The sequence below is a fragment of the Motacilla alba genome, chromosome 3 (genome assembly GCF_015832195.1).
Source record: "Motacilla alba alba isolate MOTALB_02 chromosome 3, Motacilla_alba_V1.0_pri, whole genome shotgun sequence".
Classification (NCBI taxonomy): Eukaryota; Metazoa; Chordata; class Aves; order Passeriformes; family Motacillidae; genus Motacilla; species Motacilla alba.
This window is the reverse complement of record NC_052018.1, coordinates 24,055,549-24,080,532: the sequence shown is the minus strand read 5'-3', so window position 1 is coordinate 24,080,532 and position 24,984 is coordinate 24,055,549. Positions and strand designations below refer to the sequence as shown.

Sequence of the window (24,984 nt, the reverse complement as noted above, 5' to 3'; positions counted from 1 at the left end):
GAAGATGGGCAGGGGAGGGCTCAGTGCTGTGCACTGAGGCTTTAGTATCCTGCAGCCAGGAAGGCAGGTTGCAGGCTGGTCTGCACAGATACTGGTAATTCAATAAAACAGACTATTGAAACACTATACAATAGTTTTAACTCAAGACAAATGTCCAGGTATAATGGTTTTCTCAAAATGCACAATAGATTTTTTATGCATACTTAAAGCTGAAAGAGGAAAGGATTTATATTAGGATCAGAGTGTTCTGTGGGGAAACAGTCTCCTCAAAAACATGACGACAGTGATCACTTAATAACTATCCTGACTATCAGGAGTTGGCACCATGAGGTCCACCAACAAAGCAGTTTGAATAGATTTAATACTTAAAAAATTCCAACACGTAATGACAACCATTCAGATTCATTACATGTTTTCAGACAAACCAGAGCATTTACAAAAATACTTTCCCTCATCTCTTTTTTTAAAACATGATTCACTGTTTGCTCTAAGCAGTAAGACAGTGTTTTTTCTCAACAACAGGATTATCTCAAACAGTTTACACTGGTTGTGATTGAAGAGAATGGCATAGGCAGCATGGAGCCTGAAGAGGGATTGCAACTGCTGCCCTTAACTGATTCTCTAAATCAAAACACCTAATACTCTTCATGGAATTAGAATGTTGTACTCCTACCAGCTCCCTTATACTGAGTAATATGACAGGTCCAAATCCCAGTCCCACTAGCTCTGAGATTAAGAATAAAATTGTTGTCAGACTGCAATTGACAAGGATGGATTTATGATTCTTTGGAAAACCACACATTGTTTTGAAGGATTAGATGTTGTGATCTGTACAGCAAGTCAACAAAAACACACCATAGTAGGAACAGACAAGGAGCAAGGCATCCAGTTACTAATGCAAAATAATGCAGTTTATACTTTGTTCACCCTACTGTGATTAGCATTAGCTCATATAAAATCACTGTCCTCCAGCAGAAGCTGCTTGCTATATATTATTATGCCCAATATAGGGCATAATAATATATAGCATATAGGACCAAGAATTTTTTTCCACTCTAGCCTATAAGAATTTTGCCAAAAGCACCCTCAAAAGCTAACACCAGTTTGTAACGTGATCATGCCTCAGAACAGAAAGTGAGTGTGTTCACACCAGTTCTGTGTTGGAATCTCAGAGCAGCAGCTTCATCCAGTCACTTGCTTATGTGTCCTAAAAATGCAAAATTGTGAAGAAAGACTTCCTTGGAAGCTTTTCTGCAACAGTCAAGTACTTAAAAGTTAGACAAAGCTGTACATACAGCATGAGGCATTTGTCATCTGCACAACAGAAGAAAAAAACACGTTCAGAAGAAATAGATGCTGCAGTTTCAAGCCTGATCCTTTAGTCCAGTGTTTGATCTAGGAACAGTAATCACATCCCATTTGCTGTGCTGATAAAGAGCACGGAGCTGCCACAGTCAGTTTGGATGGATGCCAAGGCAAACTCAGGCAGAACTGAAAAATCCCGTTAAGATGACTGAGTGGCAAATGATGGTTATTTATTCCAATCAATTTGTTCATTTACTTCTGGAAAATCTGGATTAATTTGTTTCTAATCAAAACAAGAACCTATTCATTACAGTGTGTATGATGAACCACTACTTCGTAGGCATAGCAAGGATTTCTAACAATCTTTTTTTAAAACAAGAAGACAGATTTGGTAACTCACCCCCCAGAAGAAGGCCATTTGGGCTTGTTTCCCTGGAACTAATACTTCCAACCTTTTATCCAGGCTAATTTCAAACACCATGCTTGTGGGCCTTCCATTCCAAGCTCTTTTGTCCTCTCAGTGCTGCAGCTCTCACTGACTTTTCACTCTACTTCCAAATGTTCCAGCTGTTCTCTTCCTACCCATACTCTCAAACAGTAGTATCTATTTAACCTCTTCTCTTTGTGTACCATTGATTCAGTGAGGATAGCCCTATCTGCTGAGGCCTCTTTGTCACCTCTGCTGCTGCTGCCTAGGCTGGCTCACCTAGGACTTGGCTTTCCACAGTGCCCAGATTTTGCCTCTTCTCTCTCAAAAGGCAGGAGTGCAATACAATGAGATACAGGTTAAAATTATATGCAAGGTGTGACTTATTTTACGTAAGCCCTAGCAATCCTTCTGTCTAAATCCTGAATAGTGTTTCATTTGCCCTTCTTTAAACTCTGAAGCCCTTCCTGAGCAAACATACCAGCAGCAATTTCATCAGTGCTCAGTGGTAAGGTCAATGGTAATGTCTTCACTCCTGACAAACCCGCAGATGCTCCAGGAGGATGAGGATGATGCTGGGACTCAGTACATCTGCAGCCCAGAATGATACTGGCCAGCTCCTACCCCTATTAAATGCCAAACATTAGTCCCAAAACATTTGGCATTGTTTGCTTAGTTCTCCCAAATGGGTAATTCGGAAATGACATTTCCCATGCTTGAACATTGCTCTTGTTCTCTGACAGCATGAGCACTTTGGAGAGACCTGGAGAGGGATGAACCAGCAGACCAGCTGGCAGTCTGGGAGTCTCACACTGGAGCCGGCCTGGCAAAACCAAAATCTCACCCCCCAGCTTCATTGTTTCCTCCATCAGCTGTTGTGTCATCCCTCTCCAGTGCCACTTACTTGGCACCCTGGGCATACAGAGTCTCATTAAAACCCCACACCAAACAAGAAAGGCAAGCTCCACAGCAAAGGGAGGCACAGCAGGTACGTGCCAGCCTCTGGTGGGCCTGGGGCACGCTTCCCTGCCTGTGGGATGCAGCATGGGGACCAGGAAGCAGCACATCCCCTTCCTGCACAGGCTGCTGCTCGCTGCTCACTGCTCAGCTACACTCTCTATGCCCTGCTCCATCTCTTTCTGCATCTCAAGTTCTTATTTTTTATTTTTAAACAGCCAGATTGAGTCTTAATTATTTAAGCACCTTCCAGATTTAGAAAGCTGTTTTGGCTGTGAAAGTAACACTCAGTGCAATCATCTCTCATCAATAAATCATGGAAACAAATGTGTATGCCTGTTGGGAAGGAATTTTATTTAAAGCACACTGAAAAGGGCTTTAAATAAAGTGTGAAAGATGTGAAAAGACCTAATGCTGGTCATGTTTCAGTAAGCTCAGCACATTTTGGCTCCAGTGAGGAAAAAATGGGACTTGTGCCTTATACAATTAAGATGGCTTGACTTCTCACAAATAGGAAGGGATGCCTCAGAAACATCCGAAATACAAACTTGTGCGAAGGGCCTTCAGAAAGGCACACTCACCTGACAGTTGTGCTGGTTTTCATAGGGTTTGGGTTTTTTTCCAAAGTGTTAAAACACATAGGCAAGGGTTTGGTCCTTCAGAGAAGTAAAGATTTGAGCTTTAAAACAAAAAGAGGAAAAAAACCCTGCAACATCAACCAAATATTCCTAACATCTTACTCTAATAAAAGAAATAAGATTAAAGAACAGTGGCATAGCCTCAATACTTACTTTAGTGAGAGATGTTGTCTTATCCCAGAAAGAGCTTAAGGAACATAATTTCTGATCTCACTGGGAAACACTCTGCATTATTGTACTCATAGAATGAAAGTATATCCTGGGTCAGAGGGACTCCCCAGGATCATCAAGTCCAACTCCCGACCCTGCATAGGGAACCCCAAGAGTCACACCATGTGCCTGAGAGCATTGTCCAAATGCTTCTTGAACTCTGTCAGGCTGGTGCTGTGACCACTGCCCTGGGCAGCTGTTCCAGTGCCCAGCCACTCTCTGGGTGAAGAACCTTTTTCTAATACCCAACCTACACCTCCCCTGACTCAGCTCCATGACATTTCCTCAAGTCCTGCCTCTGGTCACAAGAGTGAAGAGCTGAGTGCCTGCTCCTCCCTTATCCCTCATGCCGATGTTGAAAAGCAGCACAGTGAGGTCTCCCCTCGGTCTCCTCCAGGCTGAACAGAGCGAGTGCCCTCAGCCACTCCTCATGTGGCTTCCCCTCAAGGCCCTTCACATCCTTGTGGCTCTCCTTTTAACGCTCTCAAATAGCTTAATGTCCTTTTTATATCGTGGTGACCAAATGTGGTAATTGCTGACTGCTTCCCATAGAGTGGAGATAGTTGATCCTGAATAAACCCCATGCAAATTGCTGCTTGACTCCTCTCCTTTGCAAAGCAAAGCTGCTCTTTATTCATGTAGCATTTTCATTTAATTAACAAAGAGACAGAACAAACTCTTACCAAGGGGGAAAAAATTAAAAGGTCATCTTCCATCACGAGGGAATACGTGAGAGAGGGAAAGAAACAAACTGGTTTCTTCCCGTTGGCCATACGAACATCTGCCCCGTCAGGACCTCGGGAAGGTAAAGAAGTGTCTGGAGAGCATGGACAGAACTTTTCTTCCTCTGCTGAGCATCCCTGCCATTGGAAAGGAGCCAAAGAGGGTGCTTTGAGATTCCTTCCTCAGACATCTGACACTGTGGGGACCAGCTCAGCATATGCATGCAAACTACAGAGCAAAACCAGCAGTTTTATGATATGATTGAGTTAAAAATACCATCTACTTAATTGCAGCCAGAGCTTACACTCAAAAATGCTGTCACGTTGCAAAGCCCGTTACTTCAAAACACAGGAAACACCAACCGCATCTTCCCGGGACCTTTAATGCAGGCGCGCGGCTCACCTCCTTATGAGAGTCTTTAATTACACGGTCCCATATTGTTTTTCACAGGGCCCCCCGCTGCCATGGCCGGGCGGAGAGCCCTCAGGGCCCGAGGGCGCTCCCCGCTCCCCGCTGCCCTTCCCGCCGGGACCTGTTGGACGCGCCGGCCCCGGGCCCCGGGCGGCACGAGCCGCTCCCGAGCCGCCCCCGCCGCCCGATTGGCTCTCTGCCGCCGTGACGTCATAGCGCCCCTCCGCCGCCGCCCGTGAGCCCCCCGCACCACTCTGACGTCACAGTCAGCCCACGGCCGGCGGGGGGGCGGGGCCCGCCGCCCCGCGCCCGCCCCTCGGCCCCGCCCCCGCGGCTCGCAGCGGGACAGACCGGCCGGTGCCGCCCGCCGCCCCCCGCGCCGCCGCCGCCGCCGCCGCCAGGTAGGGCCGCGACCCCGGCCGGGAGGGAGCGCAGCGCCGGAGATCCCCGCCCGGAGACGGGATGCGGCGCGGCCTCCCGGGCCCGGAGGGGGATGCGAGGACGAGGGGGGCGGGGGGCACGGCGGGCGGGGGGCGCCGCTCCGCGGGGCGCGCAACAAGTGCGGCGGCAGCGCTGGTCGTGCGCGGAGCGGAGGGGGGGGGCTTGGTGCCCGACGGGGCCGCGGCCGGGGACGGGGCCGGCAGTGGCGGGCAGGCCGGCCGGCGAAGGGAGGGGACGGGGCGGCGGAAGGGACGGGGCTCTCGCCGGGAGCGTCTTTTCTCCGGTGCAGTTTAGTCAAGAGCATGATGCAATCCCGCATTGCCATGGATACTGCATCCCGGGCGGCGGCGGCAGCGCTTTCCGCCGTGCGGGGCACGGGGTGGGGTGAAATAACAGGGGCAGGAAGGGAGGAGATCCCGCACCTCAGCCCCCGTCCTCGGCCGTAGCTGCCTTCCCGGGGCGCTCGCGGAGGGCTGAGCGCTGCCGGACAGAAATCCTGATCCGGCTTTTTCCGCCGTGGCGGGTGTGTGGGGTGTGCGTCCCGCCTGCCCGGCCCCGCCGAGGCGGCTGCTGCCGGCCGGGGGAGCAGCCCGGCGGAGAGGCAGGGTGTCAGCGGAAGGGCTCGTCGGCCTCGGAAGGGAAGGCTGTTACTTCTCCTTCTTCCCGGAGCTCTTGCCCAGCGCCCCTGACCGCCTTACTGGTTTAGAACTGGAGCCGCTGGCACGGTAGTTCGCGGGTGTGAGTGTGGGACAGGGCAGACGCCGCGTTAAACCAGAGCCCTGGAGATGTGCAGTGCTGCTGAAAGGGGCCCGCTCGTTCTAAAACCTAGGTGCTTAAAGCGTACATGCCTTAGGAAATGGGCAGAAAAGGAAGGGCAGACGACAGAAATGTGTCAGTGTGTCAGATGCCTGTGCAGGGACTTTCTTAAAAACTTTATGACTTTGCTTTTATCTCTTCGTCTCCTGGAAGCCCTCGGGCACCAGCAGCGTTAGGAGCAGTGCCTGGGGTTATGTGAGGTGTTGGCTTGGGCAGTGTGTTTTCTCCTTCTCTGCATGCGCTTTTTTGCTTTTCTGCCCTCATTCCTTTCCCCTGATCCCCAGGGATGCAGCATCTGAGGATCCCTCTCCAGAGAGCTTTCCAGTATCGATCTGTGCTGTGAGTCTGCAGACAAGAGGTCAGTTTTGCAGACCTGGGCAGGAGCAGTAGCACCTTGGCTTGCTCAGCACGGAGGGCTCCTGGCAGACAAGAGGCGTCTCTCCCTCCGGCAGCTGGGTGCACTGCCCGCCGCGTGCCCCAGCCGCGGCTGAGCGGCGGTGCCCCGTACGGCTCATTTGTATTCTCAGTGCTTCGGGTGCTCTCTCATGCTGTGGGATTCAGTGCCATGGCCGAGTTCTGGTGGCTGTGACAGAAAACTCCAGCCAAGAGCTCCGCCGGCTCCTAGCGATGGCGAGGGAAAACAAGGCAGGGGCATGGCTGCAGTTGGGATGCTTCCCATCAGGAAGTCTCTAAAACCGCCCTGTGCACATGGAAACACGCCCTGCAGGGGAAACTAGAGGATGATGAGCGTGCAGGCGTCTCCTTTCGCCGGAGTTTTGGGCCAGGTTGCTTCCAGGGTGAGGTTATCTCTGCCAGAGCAGCTCCCTGCCGGGAAGTTAACCGGCTGAAGTTATCGCCGCGGGCCGCGGCTGGGCGGAGGGAGGGCTGGCGGCTGCCGAGGTTTTGTAGATGCCGGCGAATGGTGCTGCTGCATCAGTTTTAAGCTGCTAGCGTAGAGGGAGGGGATTTATTTGGTTTAAATAAGAGCTTGTGAATAACGCTAAAGAGTTTTGCGATGTATCCTACTCTAAGCCCTTCTTGCTCCTTTGGTGCAGTCACAGCCCGAGATCTTCCTCTGCTGTTGAAATACTCCATAGCTAGAGATAAGTCCTGGTGCAGGCTCACCGCTGCTAACAGCAGCTGAAGCTGTGTCAGGGAGAGTCAGCCTGTGGCACACGTGATCGTCTGATGCTGTTTAGCAATAAAAGCTGGAGTTTTTAATATAAGTATTCATGTATTTGTGGTGCTCTAGACATAGTCTGCTTCCCGAGCAGCAAGTAGCCAGCGCGTGTACTCTGGCTGCAGGTAGCTGTTCTTGCACACAGAGAGAGGAGTTTACCTGAAACTTGTGGTACCTGGAGATAGCTGGGATCACCTGGGTGGAGATCCCTTCCCAACTTTATGTGAACTTAGGAGCAAATGAAAAGGACCACTGTGCTGAGTTTGCTGAAATTAAGCTTGCGTTTGCCCTCAGTGATGCTGTTGCCAGGTCAAGAGCACTGGAAGAGATGCCAGAATTTTGCTTGACTTTACTGAATTTCGTACAAAGCACACATTACATATGTAATGCATGCTGGAAGCTTTTTGTGGTTTTTATTCATAAGTAGCTAAATGAATTTGTCATGTGTTCTGACTTAAGTCTCCTGTATTTTAGCATTCAAATGCAACCAGGGAGAGCAGCAGTGAAATGAATATGCAATGTGGCTTTGTCTTGCAAGCTGGCAAAGGTCTGCCTGATGGTCTCTGTGCCTCATGCTGGTTTTTAAAAGACAGATGCACTTTGTGAGTTAGTGCCTTTTACCTAGCAGCAGCTGATCAGATGGACTGTCTTTGATTAAAACTCATGCATATTTGGTACTTAAATATAGTATCATTAATAATACTTAGTTTATGTGCTGTCTGACCAGTCTCTGGGTTTACTTATTGCAGTATTTTTAGTAAGTTGATGTTGTTCTTAAATTTCTCAGCATGAATTCTTCTTGTTACATTCTTTATCTTTAGTACAGCCAGAATTGAAATAAAATATTTTGAATTCTCTAGTCTAATCTCTTCTTTCCCTGCTGACTTTCATTTTATGTTGTTTATAAGAGGAATTAACTGGGAGAAGATAAGTTAACAGAACAAAAAAAAAAGTAAATTTGAAATAGTACTGTAGATCCATCAGGCCTCTGGACAGTTCCTTTATTTGCACTTTCTTTTTGCAACTTGCTAGGAGCAGATTTTTGAAAATATGTTTGAAGATTCCGATTTTTGGGAGTGATGGTGGAATTGACAATGTTTTAGGATTTCAACCTGATCTGGTGCACAAGTCCAGCAGCCACAGATGGTGAGCCCAGCGCTAAGTGATCTAGAGCTGCCCCTGTGCAAGTGTGTTCCTTGTAAGGGACATTCAGTTGCTAATTGGTTAAATGCTCTCAAGTACTGAGCTGACCTCATTCCTTTACCTTCCTCGTTTTTGGGGCAGTAAACATTGCAACATCAAAAGCTTCTGTTTCTGCTGAGCTCGGTGGAAAAAAAAGACACCCAGACAAAGCACAAGGTTAAAATACTTGTCTTCTGCCTTCTTCTGGTGGTCTCAGCAACCCTCACTCGGTGGCAGACAAAGCAAATCTCCCAGTTAATGCTGTCTGCATCCCACCTGAGAAAAAATTTTGGGAGAGAAACAGCAGTTGCCTACAGTGCCCTGTTAAAAGAGTGTCATGCCTCTGCGTACTGTTGTCCCCTCTGACCCTCTTGGACCTAGTGCTGAAAGGATGTCATCAGTGTGCATTCATTCATTCTTGCTGCCGCCTGCCCCGTAGGCAGGGCAGGAGCAGTGTGGGTGGTGTGGAGCAGTGGCTGGATGGGAGGGTGGGCTCAGTGCCACGACAGGTGTCACCCTGCTACCCACATGGTAGGGGGCTTAGCTCTCTGGGTCTGGGTTCCCACCGCAAGGGCAGGAAGCCAGAGTGCCTGTGCTGTGCATAGTTTTTCCCTGTGACAGCTCATGCCAGGAAGGCTCTTCAGGACTGAGGAAGTCCTTTGGAGTGAATGGGCTCTTGGTGGTGTGGTTTTGGTTTTTTGGGTTTGTTTTGGTTTTTTTTGGTTTTTTTTTTTTTTTAGGACACGGAGGTTTTGTTCTCTGACTTTGAACTAGGAGAGGCAGGGGTGCTCTTTCATTGCTGAAGAGAAGAGCCACCAATACCTCTACTTATTCTTCTTGGCATGTTGTTTTACTCCTGCTGTCTTAAAGTGGTCACTAGCAAAATGTTGGCTCTTCTAAAGCTCCACTTAGATTTGGCAGCTCTTCCTTTAGGGCGAGAAGGCATGTATAGGTAATTATGCTATTTACTGTAACCTCCCCTGCATAACAGCTTATTCATTTTGTCTTCTTAATGTCCATCCTCTTTTGTTACCTTCTGTCATTACCATGTCCTGAATTGGTTGTGTGGGGGTGAGATCTATAAAACTGTTTAGACACAGGAATACCAGGAGGGCTGTTGGCCTCAGCTCTTGCAGTTTTTGTTTTTCTGTTTTTACAGTGTACAAAATTACATTCTTCCAGGCTGCAGCATAAGCTTTTCAAAGCTGTTTTGCTATATAATAGGTTGAAGAAATTAATGCTTTCTGCATGATAGTCAGAGTACACTTCTCCCTGTGCATCCAGACATGATGACATGACTTCAAAAAGCTGACAATAATCTTTGTAATGTAGTTGCTAATTTGTTCTGTGATTATTAAATGTGTTAAAATGCAGAGATTCCTGCAGTGCAGGAATGCACACTAGCATGAAAATGCTTTTTCCCTTAAATGGAAGAACACACAAGGACAAATGAAAAGGATAATCAATTAATTACATAGAAGTTGGTCTGTTTAAAAACTTTTTTCCAGGTCAGGTTGCTTTGCTACAACCTTTCCTAAGGCTGTTTAAATTCGGTATTGCAGCAATATGGTTAAGAGAGCATTGCTTAGGCTGACATCCCTGCAGTTCCTGAATGCTGATTGGTAAAACTGATTTCTAGCTGGGTTTCTGAGGGCACCGAAACCTATCCCCATCATCCAACAGAACAGCAGTTAGATCTTTGTTTGATGAGGGTAATGCAAACAGTGACATGAATTGATTTTTTGATTGACAAATCAAATAAATGCTGCCTTCAGTATTATTATGGAAATAACTTGTAGAGTTGCTGTTGACTGTGTATGCATTGGGTGTCCTTTTATCTATTTAATAAAATTAATCTCCTGAAATTTATTGCCTTGGTTTCTCTGTTTGTGTTTTGGCATTTAGAACATATTATCTTACAGGGCAAATAAGAGCGCAAGAGCAAACTTGTCTGAAGTATGTGGCTGGTAAATGCTTTCCTGCTATATTGGATGCATTGGAGAATTATTTCATTTTCTTGGTGAAATAGTTGACTTGCGTGAAACAGGAGTAAACCTCCTTACCAGGTGTAGAGATTTTACAAAAAATGCGTGCTGCTAAGTGCAATTGTCACTTCTCCATGAAGAAATGAATCATCCTACTTATGCTGAGCTCAGTGCTGTGAGTTGAGCTGGCCTTGCCATCCCATTGCAACTGAGTATTTTTCATGTCCTTATTAAAACTTTTTTAATTGTAGAGTTTGTGCTTCATTAATGATAGTTTTGTTAATGACCAATGGCATATTGGGCAGGTAGAAATATACAGACATGTAATGAACTTGTATTTAAGCTAAAGTTGTCTGTGTTTAATTGACCTCTGTGTCAAAACCTTGTATCAAACGTATGCCTGCCAACTGATATGCTTTGGGCAGTGACTAAATATGCTGAGTTGCCCTAGAATTTGCAGGAGATAACATTTGCTTGTGCAATACAGCAAATGTGGAATAAACCTTTCTTCGTGCATTTTCAAATTGTGCCCTGCACTTTGGTCCCTACATAACCCTCCTCTTTGAGACTCTGGTCAGTGATTTGAGCAAAGTGACTGTTCTTCTGTTATCACTTGGAAGAGCTCCTCTCCCTTTTGACCTTGAGAAAACTGTTTCTCTTCTTGCCAGCTGTCTTTGCAGTGATTGGAGGGTAGTTGCTTTCTTTCTATGCGCATGTTCAGGCTCTCTGCTTTAAAACACTTGATTTAAAAAAGGAGGTACTCTTGATTTCAGGTAAGGCTCCAGCTTTTCTGTATGCCAATGGGAGTTTTTGTTGGTGTCATCTTAAGGATGTTATCAGGGTTAGACAATAACTAACAAGTATTATTTTGCAGAATAATGTAGTTTAGTTTATTAAACCAAATACACCAATACACATATATCTCATATGTTTAGCTAGTTAATTCATGAGGAGGCAAGTTTGCAATTCTTTTTTTTTTTTTCTCTCTCACTTTTTGCTGTTAAAAGTTTGCTGGGAAGCATTTTGGGTTAAAGCAGTATTTTTGCTGTGCCCATGTTGACTAAAGAGCCCTTAGCAAGTGCTAATTGCGGAAAAATGCCTTCTTCCCTTAGACTCCATACTGTTAAGGTTTGGAGCAGACCACAACTTTGTGGAGGAGCAGCTCCTCTGCTGAGTTAAAACCAGCTCTTAGAAATGAATAAAAGAAATTTATATTTGCCACTACTGTGTCATTGTCACCATAGTGGTCTGGAAGTAGAGGTCTAGTCCTTGAGCTGATTCTGTGTCCTCGGGTTTGGGTTCACTTAAGACAATGAAGATTTGGGAAACTATAAGCCTTTATACCTTAATCTATGTAGGCTTCCCTTTTGATATGCTATTTCTATGCACATAATTGAATTAGAAACCTTCAGTTAACCTTTTCCTGAAGGAATATTTCTTGCTCTTGAGTTACTTTTAAAAATACTCATGTTTTGAATCATTATTTTGAGAATCATCTCCTTGCCAAACAGTAGGGAGAACTTTTGACTTAAATAACAATAATTAAACCTTTAACCAGTTAGGAGGATGACATTCTTCAATGTTTAACATCGTCCTGCCCTTTAGAAAAAGAAACTTGAGAAACCTTTTTGCATGTTGAAGTTCAAATGTCATGTTACTTTGGAGGCACGGCCTGTGTGCTTGGTGGAAACCATCTGTGGGGTCAGTTCATCCACAGGGCAGCTCGCATGCTCGTGAGGAAGGGCCACTGTGAGGAAGTGCTGCTGTTGGGAAAGGCACACAAATCTGGATTTGGCTTTGAAGGACACAGTGAAAGTTGTGCTTGCATTTTATGTATGTGCTTCTGTGGATTATGGACGTGCTTCAGGGCAGCAGATGCTTATGGTGAATGTCTGATTGTGGTTTGGTGGTTCATTTTTGTTTTGATGTCCTGATGTGCAGAGTTTGCTCTTAGCTGATCACAGACCCTGTGAACTGGTGCAAACTCACCTGGTTGTCCTAAATTAGGGTCATGCATTTATCCCTTGCATCTTATCTTTATCCCTTGATTCACTTGGTGTACCGTGGCATTTTGACATGTTGTTAAGGTTTGCATTAATCTTGTAAGCATGACTTTGTGCATGCATAAAGCCTCATTAATAGGGAAAATACCTGTGTTTGTACAGCATGGTGCAGAATGTTCTTTTTTTATCAACATATATGATATAGTGACAGAAAGTAAGCTGCCAGTCCAGTAGGCCTTGTTAGTTACGGATTTTTTCTCTAGGTCTGCAACATGCCTAAGCAGAAAAGCCTCTTTCAAAAGATTTGAGCACATTTTTTCATATTTTTTTGAATTCTGACTTGTTTGCCACCCAGAAGGCACAGCTTAGACCATGGTTGCATCTGCAGCTGCTTGTTTGCTCTGGCTGTAGGACGGTGAGTGAGTTTGCCAGGCCTCAGCCACTAGACTCAGCCATGGGCTGGGCTCTCATCTGCAAGAGCTTAAAACACAGTGTAAGGACTAGAGGAGGACACAAGTACGAGGGAACACCAGCAATATAGGGTGGCAAATCCTTACACAGAGATTGAGAGAGTTAGCACTGAGCAAGTCAGTAAGGAGTACTGCATTTGTTTGTTCAGTTAAAAAGGATTAATAGTAATCAAGGTAATCACAGAAAGGCCACTGTGTTTCAGTGTGGATCATTGCCCTGCTAATGCATGAATTGTTGCTGCTGCTTCTACTTTCTTATAGGTAAAAATTGTGCATGGCTATAAGTCATTTTTAGAGTTGACGGTGTCAGACCTCTTGTCATGTGAGTTTAAATAGTAAGAGCTCTGTGTCCTAGTTTCATCTGGAATAATTTTCTTCTTAGTAGCTGGTACAGTGCTGTGTTTTGGGTTTAGTATGAGAATAATGTTGATGACACAGTGATGTTTCAATTGTTGCTGAGCAGAGTGTGCTCTAAATCAAGGACTTTTCAGTGTTCCATGCTCTGCCAGTGAGCAGGTGCATAAGAACCTGGGAGGAAGCACAATGGGGACAGCTGACCCAACTGGCCAAAGGGATATTCCATACTGCAGGATGTCATAGTCACTGTGTAAACTGAGGGGAGTTGGCTGGAGGCTCCAATTGCTGTTCAGGGATGGTCTGGACATCGGTCAATGAGTAGCGAGCAGCTGTAATGTGCATCACTTGTCTTTCTTGGGTTTTATTCCTCCTTCTCTCTCTTGATCTCCTTTTTCATTATTATTATTATTGTTGTTGTTACTGTAATTGTTAATTTTAGTTCATTTATTAAACTGTTCTTAACACACAGGCTTTATCTTTTTCTGATTTTCTCCCCTATTCCATCAGGTCTGCTGAGGGGTGAGCAAGCAGCTGTGGGGTGTTATTTACCAGGTAGGGTCAAACCATGACATTCTGTCCTCTGGTTTTGCAGGCTTCATTAGGTTCCCAGGTAATTTTTTCTAGAGGCTTGTTTATTCTTTTTTTAGCCCTTTCAAAACTCTCATCATCTCCCTTTGAAGCACACAAAAGCAGGCTGCAAGTCTGGTCATGCCTTGCAGAATAAAAATAATATCCTTTGGTACTTCTTTGTATTGATTTCTTGCTCTATCACCATTGCTAAGTGGTTGCATTATGGTGCAGGAAGGGGCTGCTAATGTTGTTTTGAAATGCTTCTCTTTTTTTTAAATTCTGTCTTAATTGGCTCATACTTTCTAAATTCAGTGCTGGACTTGTTTAGATCAGAGACTCAAATCTAAACTCTAGTTGAACAATTGCAGAACTATGATGAATTTCCAGTTTTGCAGATGAATGCTTCTGGGTTTCACAAAACACGTCAGGCTCAAACGATGCATCAGCTCAGGTATCGGCTGCATATAGCACAGTGCAGCTGTTAAAGTACAGTTTTGCATCCTGAAGGATGAGAAACAGAGATGTTTCTCTGTCAGAACACAGTAATGTTGCCAGATTTTAACTTCACTTTACAGTGTATGAAAAACAATCCTCTTGGAGTGTTTTATTTACATCCTTTAGTGTTGTGTTGCCCTCAAAGCAGAGATGCATGGCCTTGGAAGGAGATGACCATCTTTGAACCTGTAGTGACTAAGTGGCCAACTGCACGTGTGAGGAAGCCTATCAGAGAAGTGATGTGGTTTTCCACCCCTCTCCTTACTTAATTTGTTGTTGCTGCACCTTTTCGCACTTGTGTATGTCTGTCTGTATCTATTTTTCAGCCTTTGCTTTTTAAACTCTAACTCACCCAGCACCCTGAAAGGTTGTTTTGCAGAATGGAGGAGCAGGGCTGGGTTTTGCACTGAACCGCTGAAAAAGCTCTGATCAGCCATTGGTGGTTCTGGCACATCCTCACTTTACAGCATCATTGCTCTTCTAAGATTCTTACCAAATTCCCACCTAACATGAGTCATTAACATGAGAGTAGAATATTAACAAAGGTTTTTTGGTAGTTTTTAATTTTTGTTTTTTCCCCTACCCTTATTCCTCCATTACATACCAGTTCCAGTGTGGGGATATGAGCTTGAACATTTGACTCCCTGGTCGAGAATAACAGGTCTGTTTATTGAAGGGTCCTTTCGCTGCTGTTTGGTTTAGAGGTGACACATATGTGTGAAGGGCTTGTATTACACAGAGATAAAAACATTGTGGAAAAATAACCTGCAACTATAGGAATGGTGTTTTGATACTTGAAAAATTGCTTAATGAAAGAGGTTTTTGCACAAAAACATGTTTTGCCTTTGGCATACAGTAAAAATAAAGATATTGTCTTGGTGAGATTCCAGAGGGGAAGACTTTGAGAGAGCTGCTGACGTGAGTAAGCAATTTAATTGCCTGAAGCATTATTCTGTATCCTACACAGTCTGTACAAAACACGTATGAAATAGGTGCACTCAGAATAGTACTCAGAATGTACTCAGGGCTTACTTGCTGAGCAACTTCTAATATGTTGACATTTTTATAATTAATGTGCAGAGTCTTAATATAGAGGCTGAAAAGCACATCTTTTGCCCAGAGTTTAAAGAGTTGTTTTACAAGTGTTGCTGATGAAACACTACTTGATTCTGTCCTTTCACTCCTGGCAGAACATGAGCACTTATACACTGTAAGTTAGGTTTTCACTTTGCTTCAGTCAGCATTGTTTCCTATGTGTAAATCACAAATTGCACAGCAATGTGTTTTTGTCATCTAAAAAATTTAATAATAAGCTTTGGGCATCAAGTGAAAAATACTTGGTATTATCAGAAAGTCAAACTTCCCACTGAAATTTAGTCTTGGGTTACTGTGTTCAAGATACATCTCAAATCACTAGTAAGGTTGTTGTTTGTTGTTTCTTACAGCATAACATGTTTCTTACGGTATAACATATAAAGCTGAGAAATAAAAGAGATTCTTCCCCTCTGTCCTCAAGCCCCTCAGGCCAGGGTGTAGCAAGAGGTTTTGGTCATATTCACTGTCTGCTTAGCTTATTATTTCCATCTTTTTCTGTGTATTTATTTTCATTAGCACCATTTTTGTTGGAATACTCTGTATTTAGATTGAATAAAACATTCAAGTTGCCTTTTCTTGAAAGAAATATTTTGTTGGTACGTCATGTGTTTGATGGTTACCTTTTCCCCCTTCCCCTACCTAACCTGCCTTGAGACCATCCTTAGTCCTGCAGTTTTCAAGGCAGAAACAGGCTAACACATCCTAAAATCCGTCTCTTTCATAGTTTGAACATATGAAGGTTGGGGTTTTTGTTGTTGTTTGCTTTTTACAGTGCAATAATCTGTCAGTTCATGCTACTACAATTATAATTAGGAAATCTTCTAAGCTAGCTCTGCCTGACATATCCTGTATGACCTTTTGTTACTTCGTGCTTTCTTTTTTCTGCAAATTTTGTGCTTTTCACTAGAAGCATTCTTGTATGTAAAATGTTGATTGTGCAATGCATTTTATTTTGGCCTCCTCTTAATAGCATTTTAGAGTTCTGCATTAGACATTCTACATCTTCCATTGTCTATCTGTTTCATTTGCCTTTCTTTTTGCTGTGGTTCCTTGCTGGGTGTGGTGTGATGGCTTTGCTCATCTTCAGCCATGTAAGACCTGTTTGTCATCCACATGTCTGCGTCGTGCTGCTGCTTCTCCTGCAGTAAATCAGCAGTGGGATGGACCCAGCTGAAAGCTGATCTTCTTGCTTGGTTGGTTTCCTTGGGGCTACCTCAGTTTTTCCAGGTTCCTTCCACCAAAGCATGGTGGAGAGTAGGGAAGGATGAAAGCAGCCTTGCAGCTGTGTCAAATCGGTTCTTGTCTGTTCCTTGTTACTGCCTGTGCCCTGGGTATGGCGGTATAGGTGGTTGTGTGGTTATGGTTATAGATGGAGCAGGCTGAATGGAGAAGCTAGAGCAAGGATCAGGTGATGTGGTGACTCTGAGCCTGAGGGCTGCTGATAGGCATGAGCTGGCATCACAAGTGGGTGGATGGAGGTGCTTATCTTTAGGAGAGTAAGTTGCTGAAGATGTTGTTTAAGAGGCTTTGCACACATTGTGAGGCAGAGGAGGCATGTCTGATGCCCCCTTTTCCAGGGGACTGCTGCTCTGCAGAGAATGGGATAGCTGCAGGGTTGGCAAGGAAGCCTGTCGCCTGCTGTTTGGCTGGATATTGCTTTGTCCCTGTATTTAAAGCAGATATATTACATCAAGTCACAGTGCTGACCCTGCTGTTGTTCCAGCGCTTGTGAAAGTAGGAAGCAAATGTAGCAAAATTCTTCTGCATCTTGGTGCTGGAGCTGGGGGCTCAGTTTAGCTGTGTTCTTCCTTGGAACAGATTTTAATGGCAGCAGGGTTCTCACTGCACCAAGAATTTGATACCTCTTATTGAAAGAAAAGAGTGGCTAAACTTTGGAGGAAAGATACCTGTTTTCCTAGAATTCACTGCCTGACTTCTGCAAGTAATTGAAGCCTTTATATTATGAGCTTGCTTGGAAGTTGCCAGATATGTGGAGTTTTTTTCCTCCAGTAGTCTATTTAAAGTTCATAGAAAGAGCAAGTGATAAGATCACACACAGCTGTACCATTACAGAATTTCCTTTTAATTGGTTGGCTGGTCTTTCTACCCTTAAAACAAATAATAAAATATAAGAAACTGCAGTACTTGCCTCCTGGATCCAGGTCTTTTGATGAAGTAACATTTCAGAAAGTGCTGCCAAAATCAAACAAAGGAAATGTGCAGGTACCAGTGCTTTGTTTTCTAACTACTCCAGGAGGCAGTCCTCTTTTATGGGCCTGTGTTACAGCAATGATTTGGTACCCCAAAAATTCTCAGCAGTAGTTGGTTTGACATGGGTCTGGTGCAGGCAAGGATGTTCAGCTCCTCAGGACTGACCAGGCTTTGCAGTCCTGAGCTTCTGTAACAGAAATGCCATCAGCTGGCTGCGTGGTTTTGGCAACAACAGCAATTTACAGATGTGCAAAGTGTTGTACCAGAAGGGAAAGGTGTGGGGGAATGATCTGACAAATGCATCTGTAAGAAATCTCCTGTCTCTTTGTTTTCTGTCTGTATGCCAGGACATGTCATCTTCACTTTCAGTACTCCTTCTGCATCCTGGGCAGGAACAAGGTCAAAAACTTGCTATCTATAGTGTTAGCACCTTTTTCCTCTAGAAAGGCAGTTAGGTATTAAAAGGCAGTTGATTTTCTAAATAATTAGCCTTGGTTTTTTTTTGTTGTTGTTGTTGGGGTTTTTTTTTGTTTGTTTGTTTGGGTTCTTTTTTTTGTTGTTGTTGTTTTGAAGGCAGGGGTTTTAACAGAGCTTATAATGGTTAGGATTCTGTCCTGAGCAGTACAATGCCATGGCATAACACTTTGTACCTAAAGTAATTTTTTTTTTCTTCTTCTACTTCTCAGAATGGTGGGAAAAGGAGGATATTTTTGTACCTTCTTCTATTTAAAGCCAGCTGTCGTTCATACTTGCCTGACCTCTGTTAGTACAGAGTACTCTGTTAGTACTCTGTTTACTTATGTATGATGGTACAATCTGGCATGATGTTTAGCATCTTAAAATGAAGGCACCAAGTATTGGTACAGCTGCAGCCACACAGGGTCTCACAGGTGTACAGCCAGAACATAGAAGAGTTTTAAGATTGACTTCTCATAGCATGGCTGACTGTATAAAGAAGTGGGGTGCGTTTATAGTGCCAGTATGCATCCTTTCTTATTGTAGGTAAAACTACAGAAATTAATTTGTATTGAGGAATGTAACTGCTTCAGTGTATTCAGTGCATGTAATTTTGTGTGCTGGAGCTCTCCAGAGAATTTCTCCCACAGCACTCCAGGTACAACCCCACAAGCATTGGAAATAGAGTAAGTACATGAATAAATACTTAACATACTGTAGCTTGCCTGAGGATGGCTTGTTTGTGTGCTTTTTCAGTGTGATCTGGTTTCCAAAACACAAGTGGTCCTCTGAAAGGTGTCAGTTACCCACCTAAACACAGGGGTTGTAGTTTCACATCTTAGCAGGGCATCTTAATTCAGGTTTTATGTGCACTCTTATCCCTGTACAAGTCAGATTTGCATGGTGTAGCATTACCTTTGTGACTGTCATGCTCAGCTTTCATGGTCTTCTAATTCCTCCACTTTTTATTGGATTGCTCTATCTAGTCAGCATGTGAACCTGAGATAACCTTTTTATAGCTAAGCCTTGTTTACAGGATAACTGCACACAGCCATTTTTTGCTTTGTACAGTGTTTCACATGTGCAGGAGAATTTTAAGTACTTTTATAAATTAGATGGCAAACTTCCATGTGTCAAGCTACTAAATGCAAAGGAGGTAACCAAGAGTTATATATCTCCATGCTTTGAGTTTTATTCTTGAGATGTCCCCGGGGTTCAGAGCTCAGTGCAGGATTTTGGCAGGAGGAAGTGGGCAGGTGGATGACAAATGTTCTTGGTGTTCAGATTTGGTGATGTAGCTTCAAGTGTTGAAGGAAATGAGGGACATGTGGAGGGAAAGTCCCACTTGTCACTCTTTTTTTTCCCTACTTATTCTTAAATTTTATTATGCAATTATGAGGCATGGGCATTTAAAGAAAAGGTAAGTTGAAGCTTACTGTCTTGAGTACACAGTGCTCTGGAATGTAATGGTCGTGCAAGGCTGGGCTTCTCCATTCTTGGTCCTACTGACTGTAGTCTCATTGGTTCTCTTGTTAGAAAATGTAATGTTTTGACCAAAAAGGCTCATTAAAATAGGCTTTGGGGAATGTAATTTTATTTTTCTCCTCTGTAATCACAGAGATTACAGGAATCCCATTATTAAAGGGGAGAAAAAATTTTCAGACTTCCTTGCCGGTGGCTTTTGAATAAAAGATATGAGACCAGAAATGAAAGGTAAAATCCTTATGGCAGCCTGAACTTAGCTTTTCCCCCTTCATCTTCTCAAGTCTCTTTAGCTTCCCAGGCCTCCTGAGGTAATTTTAAATTGTGAGCTGCAGCTAACACTGTTATCACAGAATAAGCTGAGGTGAAAGGCACCCACAAGGATCATCAAGTCCAGCTCCTGGACCCTGTAAAGGACCATCCCCAAGAGTCACACCATGGGCCTGAGAGCATTGTCCAAACACTTCCCAAACTCTGTCAGGCTGGTGCTGTCACCACTGCCCTGGGGATGCTGTCCCAGTGTCCAACCACCCTCTGGGTGAAGAACCTTTTCCTAATATCCAACCTACACCTCCCTTGGCACAACTTCAGGCCACTTCATCAGGTCCTGTCACCACAGAGAAGAGATGAGTGTCTGCTTCTCCTCCCCTCACAAGAAGCTGTAACTGCAGTGAGGTCTCCCCTCAGTCTCCTCCAGGCTGAACAGACCAAGTGACCTCAGCTGCTTCTCATGCAGCTTCCCCTCAAGGTCTGTCACCATCTTGGTTGCCCTCCTTTGGATGTTCTCTAATAGTTAAAATATCTTTTATATAGTGTGGCACTCAAAACTGCCCCCAGCACTTGAGGTGAGGCCCCCCCAGCTCAGAGCAGAGCGGGACAATCCCCTCCCTTGCCCGGCTGGCCATGCTGGGCCAGGACAGGGTTGGCCCTCCTGGCTGCGAGGGCACTGCTGATTGAGACTCAACTTGTCATCGACCAGGACCCCCAAGTTCCCTTGTTTTCCTAGTTACAATACCAGCACAGCTTTTGTAAAAAGATGGAGCTTCAGATTCAAAAAGTAGCTGTTAATATGCCCATAGTGCTTTGGGAGGGGGGCTTTGAGCAAAGCTATCTAGCAAATGCTGTGCTTTGGCTTTCCTTACAAAAAGTCAACTTGTTGCTCTTGTGCCATGTACATATTCCCCCTGTTTCCATCTAACCTAGTTTGTTACAGACACTCTATTCTGTTTCAATTAAAAAAAAAAAAAAGGAAGCAGTTCTTAAACCCTAGGCAGAAGTTCTCTGCAGTGTCATTGCTGTATATTACAATTACAGCAGTTGAAATAACCCTGCATGCTTTGCCGTTTCTTCCTCCACATTTTATTTCTGTAAATACTCCTTCAGTCTTGATGGTATTGCTCTCACAGCGCAGGGCTGTAAGGTGGCAGCGGTGAGGAGGTTTGCAGTATCGCAGTGCTGGTGTACGGGCACAGTGCTCAGGCACAGGATATACCCCCCTGGACACCTCATTGCAGGAGAATGTGTGCTCTTGTGAAAACCATAGTGCTGAGTGATGACAGATCTGCTGCTGCTCAGGGGGGCTCTGCAGCATGAAATGTCCTTGTCTGTAGATGGATGCTGGATGCATCCTTCTGGCATGTAGAGGCATTCATGAACCATTTTCCTCTGATTCTTAATACTTCCATTAGAGTGTTTGTGTGCTTGCTTCTAATTTTCTCTTCCTACTTGGCCATCACTCTTGGTGTTTTCCCTCTGTCTGAAGTCATCCCATGCCATATCAAGAGCTGTTGAGTGCAAGGGGATGAATTTCGTGTGAGTGTTCTAATCCTAGGACAGTCAAATCCTAATTTGAGCTATTTTAGATCTGCTGAAGGTGTAAATAAAATTGCAGGAACCTATTATTTCTCTTAACTTACCTATCTGAAGATCATTAGATCGTGATTTCATGAGGTATTGTGTACTGAGTGCAATTAGTTACTCAGTTTTGAAGTATCGTTTCTTGTATTTATTTCTATTCTGTAAAATACTTTCCTACCACATCTCTGTTTATGTAATAAGGTAACCATTACTGAGGGATTTGGGGGAATAGAATGACAGAAGAAGTAATGTCATGAAATTACATATATATATATATATGTAATACATATATATATGTAATTTAATGACATTACTTCTCCTATATATTACCCCCTATACACACCCCTGCCCAAAGTCTTTCTTTAGACCATGCATTTTCAAATGGTTTGAAATCCCACTGAGGTTAAACTGTTTGAAACTAACTTCTCTCCTTTGTCCCACATTTGTTGCACTTCTCTGAATTTTATACAAATTATTTATTTCTAAACTTTGTTATGCTGGTGCTGCTGGTGAATGTGAAAGCTCAGCACTGTGGGTCCTGATGTGTCAACAGCAGGCTGCAGGGTTTGCTGATGCCAAGGGGCCAAAAACCTGAATCACATTGCTAAAGATAGAGAATTCAAAATAAAGTTTAAAAATATCTTCTTGTATTTTAACAAAACTGAAGCGCAAAATCTGCAGCCCTCATGCTTCACCTGGTTTCCCATCAATTAAATATACCTACACTTTCAGATCAATGTGGACAAGAGCTTATTCTGAAGTCCTTTCTATTGCTAATATAAGCAAGATTGGGCCCTATGAGGGTGTTCAGAAAGGGAAGAAAAGGGTAATCTGGAGCTGGCAGGAAGTTGAAAGGCAAAGGGAACGCATTCGAGGGGCGGTTAAGGCTTGGGGAATTGAAAGGAGAAACTGGGCAGCTTTGGCAAATGGACAGAAAACGATGACAGCTTTGATTATCAGTGCTGTCTTCCAGTTCTCAAGCAGCTGACTGCTTTCATTTCCAGTACATGTACAAAAGCAAACAGCAGTGTGATCGTTGGGTTTTTGGAGGAGGGATAGTTTGTACTTTTGGAGGAAAAAGAGGAGTCACCTCTGCAGTGGCAGGGACTGGGAAACATTACTTTAAAGAGAAAACACAAATCAAGATTTCCAAAAGCAAAAGCAAGTGCCTAAATTTAGGCTTCCAAGTCCTAATTTAAGAACAGAGAAAGTGGCTGTTTTCCAAAAAGGCTGAGCAGCCAGGCCTGACAGCACATTTCTCTCAGAAGCCAGAACAATTATTTAGATGCCTATTTTGGGGATTTTATTAGAACTCGAGTTCAGGCACTTAGCTGTGAAAACTGGGATCTGTTTCAGGGAGTTCTTGAGCAGCTGGGTGAGAGCTGCAGGATCCTTCTGAAAGGGATCAGGCTCCCAGTGCTTTGAGCTTTCAGCTTAAAATGTTTTTTTTGCTGCTGTTTGATTTGCTCAAAAAGGGTGCCATGGGATAGAAAGCAAACCTTTATGTTTTTGTGCATCATCTTTACACCCGGAAAGTTACTCCAAGAAGAAACTCAAGAAACACCATCAAAGTGTGATGAAGAATTATTAAATTACTTAATGGCATAAACCCTCTAGAATGCATTTTTGTGGAAAGCATAGGAGAGAATTTCCTCTGAAGGGCAGAAGCTGGTTGAAATCCTCCAGTATGTAGTAGCCATTTCCTCAGAGAGTAGTTTACATGCATTAGAAAAGCAGGCTGTCAGTGCTGGCAGCCTGTTTGAAACACTTTCTAGAAATAAATTTTTAAAACATATTCTACAAGAAAAGCATGTTTGTGTGTAGGCTTTAAACTGTATTTTTGATTGTTACAACAAGAAGCGCCAGGACTTCTTGGTGTAACAATGCCTGGACTGAGCAGTAGGGCAGAGCTTTACATCTTCTGCCCAAATATTTGGGTGGCTGCTGGAGCATGGTGGCTGTCTCAGCTCATAGTGCCAGAAATGAGCCCAGGACGCCAAAAGATCCAAAAAACCCTGTCTGTCAAAATCCAGAGGATTATTGAAAATGTGGTATTATAATGATGTTGCTCAGTCTTGTTGGGGCAAGGTACAAGTTTACCCTTTGTTATGTTTGTGTTGCAGAATTAAAGTTCAGTAATTTTGTTTGTTAAAAGCATCAGATAGGTTTTTTTTTCTGGATTAGATATTTGGACTTGAAGGAGTGAAATGTCTTCCAGGTTGTAAGCCTGACTGCTTCCAGACTCTGATCCAATTTGCCCTGGTCAAGTGCCTTACTGTGCTAGTAAAAACTGGTGGGAGAGAGGATGATTTCTTTTTCCATTGTAGAAAGTCAGGTTAGGAAAAAAAACCTGGTGTATATAGAGGTACGTGTTTTAAAAAGCATTATGTGACCCAGTTGGGTCTTTTTTCCCTGACTGTAGGTACTGAATAAGGCTATGGATGTAATCAGTCATTTTCTGCAAGGCCTTGACACAGTGCCCCACAACATCCTTCTCTCTAAATTGGAGACATATGGATTTGATGGGTGGATTGTTTACTGGAAAAGGAATTGGTTGGATGACCACTCAGCGACTCAGAGTCCTGGTGGACGAAATGGTGTCCCTCAGGGGTCCATAGAATGACCAGTACTGTTCAGTGTCCCCATCAGTGACATGGACAGTGGGATCAAGTGCACCCTCAGCAAGTTTGGCAGCAACCATGCTGAGTGGTGTGGTTTACATGCCTGGGGTGCCATCCAAAGGGACCTGAACAGGCTGAAGAAGTGAGTTTTAGGAGCCACATGAGGTTCAGCAAGGCCAAGTGCGAGGTCCCGTACTTGGGCTGGGGAAGTCCACAACCTTGGGGGATGAAGGGATTGAGAGCAGCCCTGCTGAGAAGGTCTTGGGGGTACTGGTAGAAGAGAGCTGGCAACATGTACTTGCAACCCAGAAAGCCAGTTGTGTCCTGGGCTGCATCAGAAGCAGCATGGCCAGTAGGATGAGGGAGGGGATTCTGCCCCTCCACTCTGGTGAGACCCTACCTGAAGTGCTGCATCCAGCTCTGGGATCCTCAGCACAGGAAAGATGTGGACATATTAAAGTGGATCCAGAGGAGATTAGGGAGCTGGAGCACCTCTTCCTATGGAGACAGGCTGAGCAAGCTGGAGCTGCTCAGCCCAGAAAAGAGAAGGCTCCAGGGAGATCTTATTGTGGCCTTCAAGTACCTAAAAGGAGCCTACAAGGAAAATGTTACAAACTTTTTAATAGGGACTGTAGTGTTGGGACAAGGGGCAATGGTTTTGAACTAAAAGAAGGCAGATTTAGAGTAGACATAAGGGAGAAGTTTTTCAGTGAGGGCATTGAAACACCGGAACAGGTTGCTCGTAGAGGTGGTAGATGCCTCATGCACAAAAAACTTTCAAGATTGGATGAGGCTCTGAGCACCTTGAGTGGAAGATGGTGAGGTAGTTGGACTAGGTAAGCTTCAAAGGTCTCTTCCAAAACAAACTGTTCCATGATTCTGTGAATCGTGTGCCTTGTTGTGGGATGACTTGTGGGTAAAGGAGCATTGCTGCTGATCTGCTCATGTATGTGGTCAGCTGCATAATTTGCTTACCGTACTTTCAGTATTAGGAAATAGGTCAATCGTAGTGTTTTAAATGACCACTGGTTGAATTTTTCTGGGAGTCGATGTTTCTCTGAATTGGGAAACTATTCTGATTTAAAAAGGACC

The 24,984-nt window shown here is 44.2% G+C and overlaps 1 protein-coding gene and 1 long non-coding RNA gene across 7 annotated transcripts in view; one reads left to right on the top strand and one right to left on the bottom strand.

Moving 5' to 3' along the window:
* Nucleotides 1-347: 347 nt before the first annotated feature.
* On the bottom strand, nucleotides 348-4,975 carry LOC119699040. Its single transcript, XR_005256335.1, has 5 exons — nucleotides 4,663-4,975; nucleotides 4,221-4,397; nucleotides 3,271-3,368; nucleotides 2,214-2,358; nucleotides 348-1,207 (listed from the first exon to the last, which is right to left on the bottom strand). It is a non-coding gene; the product is annotated as an uncharacterized LOC119699040 (long non-coding RNA).
* Nucleotides 4,976-5,001: 26 nt separating this feature from the next.
* The window catches only part of ELOVL5 (ELOVL fatty acid elongase 5), a 39,477-nt gene continuing 19,494 nt past the window's right edge, over nucleotides 5,002-24,984 (top strand). Inside the window, exon 1 of one of the 6 annotated variants that reach the window (XM_038132010.1) lies at nucleotides 5,002-5,072. The gene's annotated coding sequence lies outside the window, so the exon portion shown is untranslated. Of the gene's footprint in view, nucleotides 5,073-5,705; nucleotides 5,838-6,267; nucleotides 6,287-10,886; nucleotides 11,049-13,638; nucleotides 13,658-24,984 lie in introns of those variants that run through there. The other 5 variants (XM_038132016.1, XM_038132012.1, XM_038132015.1 and 2 more) reach the window with 5 other exon arrangements.